Source organism: Aegilops tauschii, chromosome 7, assembly GCF_002575655.3.
Source record: "Aegilops tauschii subsp. strangulata cultivar AL8/78 chromosome 7, Aet v6.0, whole genome shotgun sequence".
Lineage (NCBI taxonomy): Eukaryota > Viridiplantae > Streptophyta > Magnoliopsida > Poales > Poaceae > Aegilops > Aegilops tauschii.
Genome location: NC_053041.3, coordinates 621,913,406 through 621,930,606, shown reverse-complemented (window position 1 = coordinate 621,930,606; position 17,201 = coordinate 621,913,406).

The following is a 17,201-nucleotide window of genomic DNA, read 5'->3' as shown; positions in this document are numbered from 1 at the left end:
GGGGAGGCAGAGGAGAGGGAAGGTGGAGGAGATCGGGAGGGGCGGAGGGGATCAAGGGAGGCGGAGGGGAGGGAAGGCGGACGGGAGGGGCGGAGGGGATCGAGAGGCGGAGGAGATCGGGAGGGGAGGAGGGGATCAAGGGAGGGGGAGGGGAGGGAAGGCGGACGGGAGGGGCAGAGGGGATCGAGAGGCGGAGGAGATCGGGAGGGGAGGAGGGGATCAGGGGAGGCAGAGGGAAGGGGAGGCGGACGGGAGGGGCGGAGGGGATCGATAGGCAGAGGAGATCGGACAAGGCTACGATCGGGAGAAAATGATGGCATCGCAATTATTACTACCATCAAAATGGCGTTTTACCGTGAATGCAAATGATACAACAGATTTGAGTCAGGAGGGAATTTAAGAAAGGCATTTTGCTTGCGAGATTGGTTAATTTGTTTGTAGCAGTTAGTTATTTGTTATTGTAGTGAATGGATTGACGCATGGATGATACAACAATTGTTAATTACAGCTCAGAACCTGCACATAGAAATGCTCATGGCCGTTTGTTCCATTGTAAGATGTAAAAGAAGAAGAAAAGTTGTGCATGGTAAGATTTACTCGTCCTTGTCAAGGCTTTTGTTTTGTTGGGACGTCTCAACGGCCACCATGCCATTATTTGCGCTTGTTTTTAGCTATACAGGCACACCGCATCATGCTAGTGATGATCTGAATTAATTCAATCTTGTTTCGTAAGACTATCTGCCTTGAAACGAAAATGCAGCTGAACCTCATATGTATTGAAATACACAACATTTTAGATATAGAGATGCGACTCAGGAATTGACATTACTAGTAACCATGCATATGCAATAATATCAACTAATATAAAATCAATCACAACATGTTACTCCCTCCGTTCCTAAATATAAGTCTTTTAAGAGATTCCAATATGGACTACATACGGAGCAAAATGAGTGAATCTACACTCTAAACTACATCTATATACATCCGCATGTAGTCCATATTGAAATCTCTAAAAAGATTTATACCAACATAGTTAGAGAAAATGTTAGTATTTTTCTGCGGGATAGAGAAAATGTTAGTATTGAACTGCAATCAACACTTATGACAACATAGTTAGAGGAAACTTATGAACAGAGGGAGTACAAGTTAGAGAAAACTTATGGCAACATAGTTGGTCTCCTCCATCGGTTGGTAAATCAGTCAGTATTGAACTTCAATCAACACTTCATTTCATATAATTAAGAACCACTTATACCTACTATAAAATACATTTTGTTTGGTTCATTCACAACTCCGAGAACTAATCATCTTCTGACCACATCATAACTAAGCTCCTAGATAACTCATCTCCTTAAATAAATGTATTACTGCAAACTTTATGTTCATATGGAGAAACTCACTCACCAAATATATAAAATTTTGAGACATTGCAAATATATTTTATCAATTATCAGGATATTACACAAATGTTTTTAAATTAGAAAAACATTTTAATTATAAACATAATGATGCACACAATGACACATCACATTTTTCTTTAAGAAAATTATAGTAAAAACTCAGTTAGATGATAAAATTCTCATAATTGAATATTATTTTTAAAATTATTTTAAGGTCTATATCAGGGCCAAATCTTAGATAAAACCTATTTTATTACGCTGACCCGAGTTCAATTCAGCCCAACTCTATACACACAGGTGCTTAAATCTTACATTCATTAAACCTTGTACATGACCGAACAAATCCTCGGTTCCACCCACGCAATTACATGTTCTTCTACTTTATACATTTTACTCTAAGCGAGTGACAAAACATTACGTGAATAAAAGAAAATGTCATGAGATGAGGTGGCGAAAGTTGCGGATGTGATGATTGACATTGGAGAAAGGAAGACATGGGTACCACTTATTTATACCAAACCTTTTTGCTTTGCCATAATTCATCTTGTCATTAGATGTAGGATTTTTTTATCATACAACTTTCGGTATATTTTCTTAAATAATACTCTCTCCATCCCAAAATAAGTGTCAATATATTTTGGGATGGAGGGATTATTTTTAGCCACAATATGGTAATTCATAGTAAGAGACATCTATTTTCCACACATTCATTACAAATATATTATCTTGTGCTAAACTAAAGTTCCAGTATGTGGCGATAGTTATTTTAGGTTACTAAAATTAGTTTGAGATGTCTTATACTTTTCTGTTGCAATGGTTACCCACAATCCAATATAATCAAAATAGCACATTAGAAGGTATGTTGGTGTGTGTAATCCATAGTATCCTAACTTGGCAGAGGTTTCTAGATTAGAAGAATATTTTTTTGAATAGATAATTATATAATGTATGAGGTGTCAGCAAGTAGTTTGTACTCGAATCCTCTTATCACATCTCATTCATCGGTGGTATTCGTTGTCGGATCATGGGTTCCGGCAAAACCCTCAAGGTTCGAACACTAGGGTGCGCACGAAGATCTCCTCCTACCGATCCACGTCCTAGCTTTGCTAAGATCTCAAGGGCTAACTCGACGAACCCAAAGAACAAAGGGACACAAGATTTATACTGGTTCGGGCCACCGCTGTGGTGTAATACCCTACTCCAGTGTGGTGTGGTGGATTGCCTATTGGGCTGAGGATAGGTGTTCTTGTGCTTGGTGAACTTGTGCGGGTGAGGATGGTCTAATCCAAGATGAGTTCGAGATGCCGCCTACTGTGGTGGCTAGTCCTATTTGTAGAGGCCCTGGTCCTCTTCCCAAATATTGAGCGGAAAGGGAGCCAACAACGGCCAATTTGAAAGGGACAGCTAGTACAGCTTATCCTGACAAAAGCAGTCTTCGCCTGCAAAAGGCTCTGGTGGTGACGCCGCCTTGGGCTCCACGGTGACCTCCGTCTTGCCGTCCTGCTGGTCTTGGTCTTGTTGCACTGATATGGAAACCTTTGCTTGACGCTTTGGTACTCCGCGCCTGCGCTTGCCTCCTTAGCACCAAAGAGGAAACAAGTACACTATGCGTGCTGGTGCCCGCCTGGCGCCTGCCTGATCTCGATCGCCATGGTTCACGTCACGAGAACCTCACGAGGTTTGCTTGCCTTGATCTCTCCGCCCCTCGTGAGCCTGCCTAGTGAGGCCGCTCCTGAGGAGGTCTTGCGTCGTCCGCCTCGCGAGGCTTGGCCCCTCGCGAGGGTCTTGAGTGCTTGTTGGTGAAGATGGGCCGTACGAGCCCGCTCGCAGCGCCACGCCATGGGCCACAGGTAGGCAAGTCTGGGGACCCCCGTTCCCAGAACGTCGACAGTAGCCCCCGGGCCCAAGGCGCGCTCGGGCTTGGCTTCGAGGCGAGGCCAAAGGGCAAGTGCGGAGCGTCGCGGCCCCCCAAAGCCTGCGGCCTTGGTCGACGCGTGGCGGTTGATTGGACGTGGGCGTCTCCGCTTCCCCACGCTACCTCGGCAACTGTCCGACTTGACAAGTCCCTGCGACATGCAAGGAAAAACCATCATTACCTGTGATTGTGGGGGCGCTGGTTGGCCTTCTCCCGCTATAAATGGGGAGGGGGGCTGAGCCCCCGTCGCCCATCTCTTCCATTCCGCTTGCTTCTCCTTCTTGCTCCACTGCTAGCAGCGACACCAATGGCGCCGTCGAAGAGGTTCTCTGCCGCGGAGAAGGGGAAGGCTCCCCGCGAGGGGCTGATGACCCACAAGTATAGGGGATCTATCGTAGTCCTTTCGATAAGTAAGAGTGTCGAACCCAACGAGGAGCAGAAGGAAATGATAAGCGGTTTTCAGCAAGGTATTCTCTGCAAGCACTGAAATTATAGGTAACAGATAGTTTTGTGATAGGATAATTTGTAACGAGCAACAAGTAACAAAAGTAAATAAAGTGCAGCAAGGTGGCCCAATCCTTTTTGTAGCAAAGGACAAGCCTGGACAAACTCTTATATAGAGAAAAACGCTTATCGTCAAGCTAGTTTTCATCACGTTCATATGATTCGCGTTCGGTACTTTGATAATTTGATATGTGGGTGGACCGGTGCTTGGGTGCTGTTCTTACTTGAACAAGCTCCCACTTATGATTAACCTCTATTGCAAGCATCCGCAACTACAACAAAAGTATTAAGGTAAACCTAACCATAGCATGAAACATATGGATCCAAATCAGCCCCTTACGAAGCAACGCAAAAACTAGGGTTTAAGCTTCTGTCACTCTAGCAACCCATCATCTACTTATTACTTCCCAATGCCTTCCTCTAGGCCCAAATAATGGTGAAGTGTTATGTAGTCGACGTTCACATAACACCACTAGAGGATAGACAACATACATCTCATCAAAACATTGAACGAATACCAAATTCACATGACTACTAATAGCAAGACTTCTCCCGTGTCCTCAGGAACAAACGTAACTACTCACAAAGCATATTCATGTTCATAATCAGAGGAGTATTAATATGCATATAGGATCTGAACATATGATCTTCCACCAAATAAACCAACTAGCATCAACTACAAGGAGTAATCAACACTACTAGCAACCTACAGGTACCAATCCCAGACTTGGAGACAAGAATTGGATACAAGAGATGAACTAGGGTTTGAGAGGAGATGGTGCTGGTGAATATGTTGATGGAGATTGCCCTCTGCCAATGAGAGGAGCGTTGGTGATGACGATGGCGATGATTTCCCGCTCCCGGAGAGAAGCGTCCCCGACAGAACAGCGCCGCCGGAGCCCTAGATTGGTTCTGCCAAGGTTCCGCCTCGTGGCGGCGGAGTCTCGTCCCGAAAGCTTGCTTATGATTTTTCTTCGGACGAAAGACTTCATATAGCAGAAGATGGGCATCGGAGGGCCAACAGGGGGCCCACGAGGCAGGGGCGCGCCCCCCACCCTCGTGGCCAGGTGGAGGCCCCCTGACGTATTTCTTCCGCTCAATATTTTTTATTATTTCCAAAAATAACTTTTGTGGAGTTTCAGGACTTTTGGAGTTGTGCAGAATAGGTCTCTAATATTTGCTCCTTTTCCATCCCAGAATTCCAGCTGCCGGCATTCTCCCTCCTTATGTAAACCTTGTAAAATAAGAGAGAAATGCATAAGTATTGTGACATAATGTGTAATAATAGCCCATAATGCAATAAATATCGATATAAAAGCATGATGCAAAATGGACGTATCAACTCCCCCAAGCTTAGACCTCGCTTGTCCTCAAGCGAAAGCCGATAACGATAAATATGTCCACATGTTTAGAGGTAGAGGTGTTGATAAAATAAAATACGGACATGAGGGCATCATGATTATTCTCATAACAACAACATATATGGATATTGTCATATGATTTCTTATGCTCAAGTAATAATCTATTCACAATGCAAAGTATGAATCAGAAACTTTATTGAGAACTAACAAACTATAATCTCAGTCATTGAGGCAATTGCAATTTATCATAACATCAGAAAGAGTCTATGTCAGAGCTTTCTAGCAAGTCCACACACTCAACTATCATTTAGTCTTTCATAATTGCTAACACTCACTCAATACTTGTGGTTACGGAGTTTTAACCGGACACAGAGAAAGATAGGGGCTTATAGTTTCGCCTCCCAACCTTTTACCTCAAGGGTAATGTCAACAATAATAGTTCATGCTAACCCACATCCAATTAGATATATTTATGAGGATCTTTCCAACATCCTGTGCTTGCCAAAGGATAAAATGTAAAAAGGAAAGGTGAAGATCACCATGACTCTTGCATAAGGTAGAAGATAATAATAAAAGATAGGCCCTTCGCAGAGGGAAGCAGAGGTTGTCATGCGCTTTCAGGGTTGGATGCACAAAATCTTAATGCGAAAGAACGTCACTTTATATTGCCACTTATGATATGAACCTTTATTATGCAGTTCGTCGCTTTTATTTCTTCCACATCACAAGATCGTATAAAGCTTATTTCCTCCACACCAATCAATCACACATATTTAGAGAGCAATTTTTATTGCTTGCACCGATGACAACTTACTTGAAGGATCTTACTCAATCCATAGGTAGATATGGTGGACTCTCATGGCAAAACTGGTTTAAGGGTTTTTGGAAGCACAAGGAGTATCTCTACTTGGTGCAAAGAATTTGGCTAGCATGAGGGGGAAAGGCAAGCTCAACATGTTGGATGATCCATGACAATATACTTTATCTCAGATATAAGAAAACATAACCCATTACGTTGTCTTCCTTGTCCAACATCAACTCTTTAGCATGTCATATTTTAATGAGTGCTCCCAATCATAAACGATGTCCATGATAGTATATTTATATGTGAAACCTCTCTTTCTTTATTACTTCCTATTAATTGCAACGATGACCAAAGCTACGTTTGCCAACTCCCCACAATTTTTAATCATCATACTCTTTCTATGTGAAGTCATTACTCTCCATAAGATCAATATGATCTCTTTATTTCTTTTTATTATTTTTCTCTTTTATTTTATTCACACAAGATCATAGCAAGATAATCAAGCCCTTGACTCAACACTAATCTTTATTATATAGCTCACGGACTCGATTACAAAAAGAGATCATAAAGCAAAACTCAAAACTAGATCATACCAAAACTTTATTCTACTAGATCAAGATACTACTAAAAGGATCGAACTAAGAAAAACGGTAAAGATAGGAGATGTGGTGGTGATACAATACCGGGGCACCTCCCCCAAGCTTGGCAGTTGCCAAGGGGAGTGCCCATACCCATGTGATTATGTCTCCTTTGCTGTTGAAGAAGGTGGAGGTGATGATGGATAGTCGCACATCGAGCGTAAGAGGTCCTCCAACTTGCGGATAATGCCCTTGAGTGCAACGATATGCTCCTTTAACAAAATATTTTCACGTGTGAGATACTTGTTTTGAATACGAGCTAACTCAATCATCTTGAAACCCTCGATCTCAGTTGTGGTAAGAAGATTGTGATCAAGTTGAAGGTTGTCTTCAGGAGCTTGGTCCTCCATGGCCTTCTTGATCCCTTCATCCTTGTTGATCTCCATAGGTTCTTCCCTCTGCAGCTCTATCTTCATTAGCCAAGCATCGTTGTGACCATTGCTGGAGGAGGGGGACGACATGATGCCTGGCTTTGACAACCCTGACAGAAAATAGCTCGAAACAAGAACAGAGGACAATTGCGTGATACGGGAGTCAAAACCTTCGGGAGAATATATAATGAATTTTTACCGACCAAAATACGTATCGTGCAAGAAAACAGAGTCCGGAGAGCACACGAGGTGCCCACGAGGTAGGGGGGCGCGCCCAGTAGGGTAGGGCGCGCCCTCCACCCTCGTGGAAGCCTCGTGTCCTTCACGGACCGCTTCTTATTTTTCTATTTTTCTAAATATTCCAAAATGGAGAAATATTGCCATTAGAACTGTTTTGGAGTCGGTTTACTTACCGTACTACATACCTATTCCTTTTCGGAGTCTGAAACGTTTCGGAAAGTGTCCCTTATGTATTCCTCCGGGTTACGGTTTCAATAACATTGGTTTCAACATTTATAGGATTACCTGAGATATAATGTTTGATTCTTTGACCGTTCACCACCTTCGGATTTGTGCCTTCTAAGTTGTTGATTTTTATGGCATTGGAACGATAGACCTCCTCGATAACGTAAGGGCCTTCCTAGAGAGAAGTTTTCCTGGAAAAAATCTTAAACGAGAGTTGTATAGTAATACATAATCACCTACATTAAACTCACGCTTTTGTATTCTTTTGTCATGCCATCTTTTAACCTTTTCTTTAAACAACTTGGCATTTTCATAGGCTTGGGTTCTCCATTCATCAAGTGAGCTAATGTCAAATAACCTCTTCTCACCGGCAAGTTTGAAATCATAATTGAGCTCTTTAATAGCCCAATAAGCCTTATGTTCTAGTTCGAGAGGTAAGTGACATGCTTTTCCATAAACCATTCTATACGGAGACATACCCATAGGATTTTTATATGCAGTTCTGTAGGCCCATAATGCATCATCAAGTTTCTTGGATCAATTCTTTCTAGATCTATTGACAGTCTTTTGCAAAATTAATTTGAGCTCTCTACTGCTCAATTCTACTTGACCACTAGACTATGGGTGATAAGGAGATGCAATTCTATGATTAACATCATATTTAGCAAGCATTTTACGGAAAGCACCATGAATAAAATGTGAACCACCATCAGTCATTAAATATCTAGGGACTCCAAACCTCGGAAAAATAACTTCTTTAAGCATCTTAATAGAGGTGTTATGATCAGCACTACTAGTTGGAATAGCTTCTACTCACTTAGTAACGTAATCAACAGCAACTAAAATATGTGTGTATCCATTAGAGGCAGGAAAGGGTCCCATATAATCAAAGCCCCAAACATCAAATGGTTCAATAACAAGTGAATAATTAATAGGCATTTCTTGACGTCTACTAATATTACCAATTCTTTGACATTCATCACAAGACAAGACAAACTTACGGACATCCTTGAAGAGAGTAGGCCAACAAAAACCGGATTGCAATACCTTATGTGCAGTTCTATCTCCAGCGTGGTGTCCTCCATAAGCCTCGGAGTGACACTTGCGTAGGATCTGTTCCTGTTCATGCTCAGGTACACAACGTCTAATAACACCATCTACTCCTTCTTTATAAAGGTGTGGGTCATCCCAAAAGTAATGTCTCAAATCATAGAAAAACTTTTTCTTTTGCTGGTATGTGAAACTAGGTGGTATAAATTTAGCAACAATATAGTTAGCATAATCAGCATACCATGGAGCAGTACGAGAAGCATTTATGACATTTAATTGCTCATCAGGAAAGCTATCATCAATAGGTAGTGGGTCATCAAGAACATTTTCTAACCTAGACAAGTTGTCTGCAACGGGGTTCTCAGCTCCCTTTCTATCAATAATATGCAAATCAAATTCTTGTAGCAAGAGAACCCATATAATAAGTCTAGGTTTAGCATCTTTCTTTACCATAAGATATTTAATAGCAGCATGATCAGTGTGAATAGTTACTTTAGAATCAACAATATAAGGTCTGAACTTATCACAAGCAAATACAACTGCTAAAATCTGTTTTTCAGTAGTAGCATAATTTCTCTGAGCATTGTCTAGAGTTTTGCTAGCATATTGGATAACATTTAATTTCTTATCAACTCTTTGCCCTAGGAAAACACCTACAACATAATCACTAGCATCACACATAATTTCAAAAGGTAAATTCCAATCAGGTGGCTGAACAATAGGTGCAGAGATCAATGCTTTCTTAAGTATTTCAAATGCTTCTACACAATCATCATCAAAGACAAATGGTATATCTTTTTGTAATAAATTAGTCAGAGGCCGAGAAATTTTAGAGAAGTCCTCAATGAACCTCCTATAAAATCCAGCGTGACCAAGGAAACTTCTTATACCTTTGATGTCCTTGGGACATGGCATCTTTTCAATAGCATCAACCTTGGCTTTATCAACTTCAATACCTCTTTCAGAAACTTTATGCCCCAAGACGATACCTTCATTAACCATAAAGTGGCACTTTTCCCAATTCAGGACAAGATTGGTTTCTTCACATCTCTGCAAAACTCGATCAAGGTTGCTCAAGCAATCATCAAAAGAGGATCCATAGACGGAAAAATCTTCCATGAAAACCTCACAAATCTTTTCACAAAAGTCAGAGAATATAGCCATCATGCATCTTTGAAAGGTAGCAGGTGCATTACATAAACCAAAAGGCATACGTCTGTAAGCAAAAGTACCAAAAGGGCAAGTAAAAGTAGTCTTTGATTGATCATTAGCTGACACAAGTATTTGAGAGAAACCAGAATAACCATCTAGAAAGCAAAATGTGTATGTTTGGATAATCTTTCTAGCATTTGATCGATAAAAGGCAAGGGGTAATGATCTTTTTTAGTAGCCTTATTTAATTTGCGGAAATCAATTACCATCCTATAACCTGTAATAATTCTTTGCGGGATCAACTCATCTTTATCATTAAGAACGACGGTAATACCTCCGTTCTTAGGGACACAATGGACAGGACTTACCCACTGACTATCAGCAACGGGATAAATTATACCGGCCTTTAGAAGCTTTAGTATTTCTTTTCTTACCACTTCCTTCATCTTAGGATTCAGCCGTCGTTGATGATCACGAACTGGTTTGGCATCTTCCTCCAAATTTATTTTATGTTGACATAGAGTGGGACTAATGCCCTTAAGATCATCAAGAGTATATCCAATAGCAGCACGGTGCTTCTTCAGAGTTTTCAATAATCTCTCTTCTTCATGCTCTGAAAGGTTAGCACTAATAATAACAGGATATATCTTCTTTTCATCAAGATAAGCATATTTAAGAGTATCAGGTAACGGTTTAAGCTCAAACACGGGATCACCCTTGGGTGGAGGAGGATCCCCTAGGATTTCAATATGCAAATTGTGTTTCAGGATGGGTTCCTGTTTAAAGAATACTTCATCTATTTCCATTCTTTCATTCATAAACATATCATTTTCATGGTCTAGCAAATATTGTTCTAAAGGATCACTAGGAGGTACGGCAATAGAAGCAAGACCAATAATTTCATCCTTACTAGGCAATTCCTCTTCATGGTGTTGTCTACTAAATTTAGAGAAATTAAACTCATGCGACATATCACCCAAACCAATAGTAACGACATCCTTTTTGCAGTCTATCTTAGCATTAACAGTATTCAAGAAGGGTCTACCAAATATAATGGGGCAAAAGCTATCTTGTGGGGAGCCAAGAACTAGAAAATCAGTAGGATATTTAGTTTTCCCACACAAGACTTCAACATCTCTAACAATTCCAATGGGTGATATAGTATCTCTATTGGCAAGCTTAATGGTAACATCAATATCTTCTATCTCAGCAGGTGCAATATCATGCATAATCTCTTTGTATAAGTCATGAGGTATAGCACTAGCACTAGCACCCATATCACATAAGCCATGATAACAATGATCTCCTATTTTAACAGAAATAACAAGCATGCCTACCACAGGTCTATGTTTATCTTTAGCACAAGGTTTAGCAATTCTAGCAGTTTCATCACAGAAATGAATAACATGCCCATCGATATTATCAGACAAGAGATCTTTAACAATAGCAATATTAGGTTCAACTTTAATCTGCTCAGGAGGTGTATAAGTTCTAATATTGCTTTTACGAACCACAGTTGAAGCTTTAGCATGATCCTTAATTCTAACAGGGAAAGGTGGTTTCTCAACATAAGAAGTAGGAACAATAGGATCATTATAAGTGATAGTCTTTTCTTCAACTTTAATAGGTGCAGCTACTTTTACCTCTATCGGAGGATGATATTTAAACCACTTCTCCTTAGGGAGATCAACATAAGCAGCAAAAGATTCATAGAAAGAAGCTACTATCTCAGAGTCAAGTCCATATTTAGTGCTAAACTTACGGAAAACATCGGTATCCATAAAAGATTTAACACAATCAAACTTATGTGTCATACCTGACTCCTTACCTTCGTCGAGATCCCAATCTTCAGAGTTGCGTTTAATTCTATCCAATAAATCCCATTTGAAATCAATAGTCTTCATCATAAAAGAGCCAGCACAAGAAGTATCGAGCATGGTGCGATTGTTATCAGAAAGCCGAGCATAAATTTTTTGAATAATCATTTCTCTTGAGAGCTCATGATTGGGGCATGAATATAACATTGATTTAAGCCTCCCCCAAGCTTGAGCAATGCTTTCTCCTTCGCGAGGCCAAAAATTATATATATAATTGCGATCACGATGAACAAGATGCATAGGATAAAATTTCTGATGAAATTCCAATTTAAATCGTTTGTAGTTGCATGATCCCGTATCATCAGATAGCCTATACCATGTCAATGCATCTCCCTTCAAAGATAAAGGGAAGACCTTCTTCTTAATAAAATCAACGGGTATACCTGCAAGCTTAAATAATCCACAAACTTCATCCACATATATTAGGTGCTCATCAGGATGCTTTGTTCCATCTCCTGCAAAAGGATTAGCTAGCAGTTTTTCTAACATACCCGAAGGAATTTCAAAGTGGACATTTTCATCTTCAGTAGGTTCAGTAGGTTGAGGAGCAACTCTTTGCTCTACTGGTCAGGGTGAAGATACCCCGAACAAGCCCCTCGGAGGATTACTTTCCATAGTAACAAGTGACAGTAAATTTCAGCACACTACATAAATTTTTCCTTACCAAATTCCACCTACCAAAGGCGCTTCACTCCCTGGCAACGGCGCCAGAGAAGAGTCTTGATGACCCACAAGTATAGGGGATCTATCGTAGTCCTTTCGATAAGAGTGTCGAACCCAACGAGGAGCAGAAGGAAATGATAAGCGGTTTTCAGCAAGGTATTCTCTGCAAGCACTGAAATTATAGGTAACAGATAGTTTTGTGATAGGATAATTTGTAACGAGCAACAAGTAACAAAAGTAAATAAAGTGCAGCAAGGTGGCCCAATCCTTTTTGTAGCAAAGGACAAGCTTGGACAAACTCTTATATAGAGAAAAGCGCTCCCGAGGACACATGGGAATTATCGTCAAGCTAGTTTTCATCACGTTCATATGATTCGCGTTCGGTACTTTGATAATTTGATATGTGGGTGGACCGGTGCTTGGGTGCTGTTCTTACTTGAACAAGCATCCCACTTATGATTAACCTCTATTGCAAGCATCCGCAACTACAACAAAAGTATTAAGGTAAACCTAACCATAGCATGAAACATATGGATCCAAATCAGCCCCTTACGAAGCAACGCATAAACTAGGGTTTAAGCTTCTGTCACTCTAGCAACCCATCATCTACTTATTACTTCCCAATGCCTTCCTCTAGGCCCAAATAATGGTGAAGTGTTATGTAGTCGACGTTCACATAACACCACTAGAGGATAGACAACATACATCTCATCAAAATATCGAACGAATACCAAATTCACATGACTACTAATAGCAAGACTTCTCCCATGTCCTCAGGAACAAATGTAACTACTCACAAAGCATATTCATGTTCATAATCAGAGGGGTATTAATATGCATAAAGGATCTGAACATATGATCTTCCACCAAATAAACCAACTAGCATCAACTACAAGGAGTAATCAACACTACTAGCAACCTACAGGTACCAATCCCAGACTTGGAGACAAGAATTGGATACAAGAGATGAACTAGGGTTTGAGAGGAGATGGTGCTGGTGAAGATGTTGATGGAGATTGCCCTCTCCGATGAGAGGAGCGTTGGTGATAACGATGGCGATGATTTCCCCCTCCCGGAGGGAAGCGTCCCCGGCAGAACAGCGCTGCCGGAGCCCTAGATTGGTTCCGCCAAGGTTCCGCCTTGTGGCGGCGGAGTCTTGTCCCGAAAGCTTGCTTATGATTTTTCTTCGGACGAAAGACTTCATATAGCAGAAGATGGGCATCGGAGGGCCAACAGGGGGCCCACGAGGCAGGGGGCGCGCCCAGGGGGTAGGGCGCGCGCCCCACCCTTGTGGCCAGGTGGAGGCCCCCCTGACATATTTCTTCCGCTCAATATTTTTATTATTTCCAAAAATAACTTTTGTGGAGTTTCAGGACTTTTGGAGTTGTGCAGAATAGGTCTCTAATATTTGCTCCTTTTCCAGCCCAGAATTCCAGCTGCTGGCATTCTCCCTCCTTATGTAAACCTTGCAAAATAAGAGAGAACAGACATAAGTATTGTGACATAATGTGTAATAACATCCCATAATGCAATAAATATCGATATAAAAGCATGATGCAAAATGGACGTATCAGGGGCCCGGCTCCCTGGCGCCCAAGCGTGGAAGTGGCCGTCCCTGCAAGCACACCGCGACCCCTGTTGCGGCGGCCCCCCGTTTCCTGGGTGGCGCCGCTGCGCGTGGCAGGGGTCGCTCGGGTCGCGGCAGCTCTGTCGATGAAGGGAGACGTGCCGTGGTTGCGCGGCCTCCCCGGCCGCCCTTCCACTCGGCGGAGGTGCTGCCGGAGTTCGTCGTCTGGTCGGAGAACCTGGCCGGCAACTGGCTTCAGCTCCCGCGCTTCTTCGTCGACGAGCTGCCAGCCTCTAGTCCAGGCGGGTTCTGGCTGCAGGCGGACGGTTGCTGCAGCAGGGCCTCTTGGGTCGCGGTCGAGGTCTCCGCCACGGGCAACATAGCTCTGGCCCGCAGTTGGCAGACGTTCGCCCGCGCGCGCGGCCTTGGCAGGCGGTGCACCCTCCATTTCAAGTATGACGGTGATGCGACCCTCTATGTGAGGGTGTTTGGGGAGGATGGTCGCCGCGCCGGGTGCTGCCCCGAGGTGAACGACGACAAGGAGGTGCTTTGTGACGCCCCCGATTTGACCGTACACTAATCATGCACGCAAATGTGTACGACCAAGATCAGGGACTCACGGGAAGTTATCACAACACAACTCTAAAACATAAATAAGTCATACAAGCATCATAATACAAGCCAGGGGCCTCGAGGGCTCGAATACAAGTGCTCGATCACAGACGAGTCAGCGGAAGCAACAATATCTAAGTACAGACATAAGTTAAACAAGTTTGCCTTAAGAAGGCTAGCACAAACTGGGATACAGATCGAACGAGGCGCAGGCCTCCTGCCTGGGATCCTCCTAACTACTCCAGGTCGTCGTCAGCGGCCTGCACGTAGTAGTAGGCACCTCCAGCGTCGTAGGTGTCGTCGTCGACGGTGGCGTCTGGCTCCTGGACTCCAACATCTGGTTGCGACAACCAGATAGAAAGGAAAGGGGGAAAAGAGGGAGAGAAGCAACCGTGAGTACTCATCCAAAGTACTCGCAAGCAAGGAGCTACACTACATATGCATGGGTATATGTGTGAAGGGGCATATCAGTGGACTGAACTACAGAATGCCAGAATAAAAGGGGGATAGCTAGTCCTGTCGAAGACTACGCTTCTGGCCATCTCCATCTTGCAGCATGTAGAAGAGAGTAGATTGAAGTCCTCCAAGTAGCATCACATAGCATAATCCTACCCGGCGATCCCCTCCTCGTCGCCCTGTTAGAGATCGATCACCGGGTTGTATCTGGCACTTAGAAGGGTGTATTTTATTCAGTATCCGGTTCTAGTTGTCATAAGGTCAAGGTACAACTCCGGGTCGTCCTTTTACCGAGGGACACGGCTATTCGAATAGATTAACTTCCCTGCAGGGGTGCACCACATAACCCAACACGCTCGATCCCATTTGGCCGGACACACTTTTCTGGGTCATGCCCGGCCTCGTAAGATCAACGCGTCACAGCCCCACCTAAGCATAACAGAGAGGTCAGCACGCCGGTCTAACCCTATGCGCGCAGGGGTCTGGGCCCATCGCCCTATGCACACCTGCACGTTGCGTACGCGGCCGGAAGCAGACCTAGCCTAGTGGCGTTCCAGTCCAATCCGGCGCGCGCCACTCAGTCGCTGACGTCACGAAGGCTTCGGCTGATACCACGACGCCGGGATACCCATAACCACTCCCGCGTAGATGGCTAGTGCGTATAGACCAAATGGCCAGACTCAGATCAAATACCAAGATCTCGTTAAGCGTGTTAAGTATCCGCGAACGCCGACCAGGGCCAGGCCCACCTCTCACCTAGGCGGTCTCAACCTGCCCTGTCGCTCCGCCACAAAGATCCACTTGCGGGTACTCCTACGAGCCGACCTGACTTTAGTCATCACATGTGTCATGTATATAGTATATAAGTATATACCCGTGATCACCGCCCAGGTGATCATGGCCCGATAGTATAGCACAGCAGACGGACAAGAATGTAGGGCCACTGATGGAAATCTAGCATCCTATACTAAGCATGTAGGATTGCAGGTAAAGGTAACAACAGTAGTAGCAAGGATAGGCTATGCATCAGGATAGGATATCGGAAAGCAGTAACATGCTACACTACTCTAATGCAAGCAGTATAGAGAAGAATAGGCGATATCTGGTGATCAAGGGGGGGGGGCTTGCCTGGTTGCTCTGGCAAGTAGGAGTGGTCGTCAACTCCGTAGTCGAACTGGGCAGCAGCAGTGTCGGTCTCGTAGTCTACCGGAGAGAAGAGGGGGAAGAAACAGTAAATACAATGCAAACATAAACATGACGATGCGTGACATGACAATGAGCAGTGCTAGGTGTGTCCTAACGCGACAGTCGGTGGTACCGGCGAAGGGGGGAAACGTCCGGGAAAGTATTCCCGATGTTTTGCGTTTTCGGACAGATGGACCGGAGGGGGAAAGTTGCGAGTTCGATAGGTTAGGGAGGTGTGGTGGACGAACGGACTGCGTATTCGGATTCGTCTCGTCTTTCTGAGCAACTTTCATATAGAAAACATTTTCATCCGAGTTACGGTTTAAAAGATATGAATTTTCGAAGATTATTTGAATTTCTGGAATTATTTGAATTTAGCAAAAATGAATTATGACGTCAACATGAGGTAATGCTGACGTCAGCAGGTCAACAGGTCGGCTGACCAGTCAAACCAGACAGGTGGGTCCTACCTGTCATAGACAGTGGACTAATCAGAAGATTAAATTAACTAAAATTAGATTAATTAACTACTGGACCCCACCTGTCAGTGCCTAATTAGATTAATTAATTAGTTTTATTTATAAAAACATTTTTTTTGTTAATTATGCGGCGGGGCCCGCATGTTAGTGGCTGGGCCTGCCCAGTCAGCAGTTGACTGGGTCAACCCAGTCAACTGGGACCCACGGGGCCCACTGGCAGTGGCTCTGGGGTGGCCCCAGGCCAGCCACGTCGGCGGCCGGCGCCGGAGCGACTCTGGCGACCAAAACAGAGGCGGCCCCTCGCCGGAGTTGGCCGGAGTCGCGCTACGGGGCTCGGGGAGGAGCGGGGCTAGGCTCATTCGAAGGAGCTCGCAGCGCCGCATCCAGTGGTGGCCGTAGCTTCGCCGGACTTGGCCGGAATCGGCGCCGGCGAGCGGCGGAGGCGGCGGCGCGCACGGGTGCCCGACGGAAATGGGGCTACGGCGTGCTATCGAGCAAGCGGAGGGGCTGGGGAGCATCTACGCGCTGTGGGGAGTGCAACGAGCTTGAGCCCGTGACCAAAAGGTCACCGGGGACCCGCCGGCGACGAGCTCCGCGGCGCTGCGTTCGGGCGCTTCGGCGGCAACTAGCTAGGGCGCACGAGAGAGAGAGGAGGAAGCAGGGGCTCACCGAGCGGCGCACACGGTGGCCCTTGGGGG